Raw genomic sequence first — 4,191 nt, forward strand, 5'->3', positions numbered from 1 at the left:
GCCAACTGAAGGAGCTCATTTATGTTATTAAGGAAGAAGATCACCACCAATTCACACTAGCGAAACATAAGGAAACCCAAAACCCAGTCAGAAAGGCAAAATCTTAGAACACAGCAAGGTTCTGCAGACTGCCTCTTGCACACGCAGCCTCAGAGATAGAGACCTCTTGGGAGCTCATTGAATCCTGAAGCTCTAGAGGTGATGTTGTTGGAAACGCAGTCACAAAGGGTAGCCTGGCTGTGTATTTGCCATACACTCGGCCAGACTGCGGATCCAGATCTTTGTCCTAACCTTCTTTTGAAGCTGAACACATCTCAATACTGTTTGGTAACAAAGAATTTTTAAAGAAGTAATTTTCTCTCATATGTTGAAACCCCAAACACAATGTGAGGGTATTTTGAGGTGGGGCCTTTAGGAGGTAATTGTCATGAGGGTAGACAATGCTGAATAGGATTAGTGACTTTATTAGGAGACCAGACAGCTAGCTAGCTCTCTTCCCACCAGGAGAAGAACAGGACAGCTGTCTGTAAACCTGGGAGCAGGCCCGCACCAAGAATCCAACCCCGGAGCACCCTGATCTTGGACTTCCCTGCCTCCACAACTATGAGAAATAAATGTTTAAGCTCCTTCCCACCCAAAAGAAGTAATTTTCTTAGCATCTCTAGTAGCCCTAGTCTCTGAGTAAGAGTAGAGAAAGAAAAGGCAAAAGGAGGCTCCTAAGCAAGAAGAGATAGATCCTAGGAGGCTTATCTAAGCCAGGTTTAGGGCAGAGGACACCGAATTTGCCCTGGCATTATTACTGCCAGAGGAAGAAATGCAAAGGGCAACTTACGTGGTATTTGACATTTAGAGTAGATTTTTTTATTCCGATGGTAGAGATGCTTTGTAGAAATTGCTCAGATGACTCATTTAAAGTGGGTCTTTGAAATCAACACAGAACCCAGAAAATCTGATTTAACACCGGCACCACAATTGTTATGGGTATGCACTGCCACCTATTGTTAAATTCTGTAATTACTGAAAGTCCCAGCTTATGTCTCCTGTAAGAAAATGCAGCCTTTCCCTCAGTATGCCCAGGTGGGGAGAGCCAGGCCAGTGCTGGGGGGTAGAAGGCAACAGGTTCCACTGTGATCAGCTCAAGGTGCTTAGAGTCAGGTGGACTTAGGTTCTGAATCCTCACTTCTTTCTCCAGGCACATTATATAAGCTCCATGAACCTCAGTTTCCTCATCCGTAAAATGGGATATTGTAAAATAGCCAATCCAGTGTTTTGTAGGAAGGATCAAAAGAGTTTCTTCAGAGCCTGGTGCACAGCAGGTCCTTTATACATGTTAACTGTCCTCCTTTCTCTACTTACTGAAAGCCTAAGACACACACAGAATTTTAGACGTAATGTGACTTTATAAAGGGACCTCCAAAGTCACTTACTCTAATATCTTTAGCCTAGTCACATACAGCAATTTCTGACTGCAGAATCAACTCTCCAACAGAGCATGCTTGAGCTGTCTTTAACTCTTAGGCACAGCGTCCTTCTAGTGAGCTGGGATTTGCCTCCTTTTAACTTTCTTCCATTGGATTTTTTTCTGGAAAAATCTAATATGTTCAGATTACTCTTTGATCCCATACAAGTTTTAAAGTTTTAATGTCTGTAGTTGGTCTAAAAATTAAAATCAACCCATTTTTAATAATAAAACTCAAGCTCTATAGATTGGCAGCTGGTGGGAAAGAAAGCTGTTTGCAAATTAAAAACATGCATATTTTAAAGGCTAACCTTAATTGGAATCTAATTTTATGTAGCATTTTCTATTTATTGAATAAAGCCTTGAAGTGTCTGGCTAACAAATACACAGATTATAAAAATATAAAATAACCTGCAATATAAAATACAAAACAAAAACAAACCAAAATAAAGTCTGAAATGTCCAAAGATACAAATTTTCATTCAGAAGAAAGTTTGATCATAAATTCTGTTGTTTGGCACTCAAACTGACCTTTCTTTGAAGGATTAACCCAGACCTAAATCAACTATCCCATAGAGTGTTTCTAACTCAGGAAAGGTAAAGAAAAGGCGGAAGCGGGGAGAGAATTAGTAGTATGGGTGAAATGAAAAAACGCCTTGGGTAGAAATTCGGAAAATCGCCTTAGTGCCACATTATCACCATGGGAAACTGAAAAGAGCTTCTTATAGGGTGAGACTTATAATTCCTTACAGCAGTAATCACCAAGAACGTTACTCTCAAGAAAAGGAAATTACACGACATAACAGCTAATGGTTCCAAAGGGATTTTAGTAAAGACATCTTAAAATGGGCTCAAGTTTCAAGAAGGATTTGTTTGCCTTTAGCCTTTAATCGGTTTTAAGATGAAGTCGGCTTTGGGTGAAATTCAACCACAGCTCCCAAGCAGCCTGACTGGGTGAGTTGAACCACCCGGTGCTGCTGAAGGCCTCTGCGTCGTCACAGGGTCAAAGGACAGATAACCCCTGTTCCTGGGCCCTTCCCACCCCGGGGAGGTGCAGCTGTTCCTGAGGATCGCTTCTGGAAACTGGAGTTCCCTGGGCTTCTGTCCCTCACACCGCAGTGTACCTGGCCTCCCTCCTAACCACTCTTGCAAAATTCAGGCTGCAGGGGGCCTAATTCGCCTGGATCTCTCAAGCACAGTTTGCAGTGGAAACAAAACACCATCCTCATCTTGTTAATTAGAGATAATTTCAAAGTATCCAATTCAACGTTACTTGATGTTTCGAGTGGCATTTAGCAGAGCACTGCCTGCAAAGGCTGCTGGAAGTCGGCCTTGCCTCTGGATTTCATATCTGAAAGGTCTGTCCTGGTCATCCCCGAAACCTCTTGTTCCTTATGCACCACACGGCGGTGAAAAACAATACTGCCGCCCAGAGCTACTGACAGGGAGCACCAAGGGTCTGGAGAGCCGGATGAGGAATGCTGCCAGACACGAGATAAAGACTAAGTATGTCTTCGGGACATCTCTGTGTGAGCAGAAGTGGCCTCTGCGTGAGCGTGCCTACTGGCCAGGAGTGGAAGGGTGTTTAGTTCAGAGGCTGCTCAGCAACCACATCTGCTTGGCATTTACAGTGAGGGCTGTTATTTAAAATACACTTGTGCTGACTCCCGACTACTGTTACCTGGGATAATATTAAAATATGCAGAGAATTGAGAGGATGGAAGAGATGAAAAGCTTTTAACTACTAAGAGGATATCTCAAAAGTCCACCCAAGTGGTAATATGATTTGGTATCAAGATACCACTTCTTTCAAAATACAAAGACAAGACTAGTTTATTCCCCAAGAAAAACAATACCATGGTCCTAAAGTTTGCCAGTAACTTCTAAAGGGGCAAGTAGCCATTGTGAATTAGGCCTTTGTCACTGGTCTAAGGCTGGCTCTGAAGCCCAGAACTATTTACTGCTCTCTAATCTTAGCAATGGGAATCTCTGGGCACCAGCATGTATATATAACTGTTTGTTTTTTAAGATTTTATCCCCCTGCCCACCGTACTTTAGTTCACTTGACCTATTGCATTGAATTTTAGTTTTAAAGTATGTTCACTCACATTCTCTCCTTGGACTTTATAATCTATTACCTATCGATTACAGGCAAGATAAGGTTACTCAGAGAAGTCAAATGACTTGCCCCAGACCTGTGACAGCCTCATTATAAAAATGGTCCCAGTTCTTCCTGTCCTTGTATCCGCCCCCTCTGTAATGTGACTGCAGCTTCTGTGATCAAGAAGTGGAGTCTATTTCCCTACCCTTGGGCTGGCCCTGTGACTTGTCTTGGCCAACAGAAGGCAGAGGAAGTGATGGTGTTCCAGCTCCGAGCTTCCCCTCAGGGAAGCCTGCCACTGCCCTCACAACAAGTCCACGCTGGCCTGCCTGCGGAGTGACTTCCCAGCACGGAGCTCAATTGGCAGTTGTCCCTAGACACATGTCAAAGCCTAGCTGGGAGCAGGAAAGGCACCTCGCCAACCTGTAGCTGACCGCAGACACATGAGTAAGCCTGTCTGAGCCCAGCTCGGATCAGCAGAACTGCCCTGCTGACCTGTAGGATCCCAAGCAGAAATAAAGGCTTATCATTACATGCTACTGAGGAGGGTGTTTTTTTTTTTTAATTATTGTGAACTGAGATGAAATTTTAAGGCTCACCCCCCCACGGGCTGACTAAATGGACCCCCTCG

The 4,191-nt window shown here is 43.7% G+C and overlaps 1 protein-coding gene across 5 annotated transcripts in view; it reads right to left on the reverse strand.

Moving 5' to 3' along the window:
* The window catches only part of LOC105809167 (schwannomin-interacting protein 1), an 886,964-nt gene that overhangs the window by 10,681 nt on the left and 872,092 nt on the right, over positions 1-4,191 (reverse strand). The gene's annotated exons all lie outside the window — the stretch shown is intronic.

This window comes from Propithecus coquereli, unplaced genomic scaffold (assembly GCF_000956105.1).
Source record: "Propithecus coquereli isolate 6110/MARCELLA unplaced genomic scaffold, Pcoq_1.0 Scaffold19, whole genome shotgun sequence".
In the NCBI taxonomy this organism is placed as follows: domain Eukaryota; kingdom Metazoa; phylum Chordata; class Mammalia; order Primates; family Indriidae; genus Propithecus; species Propithecus coquereli.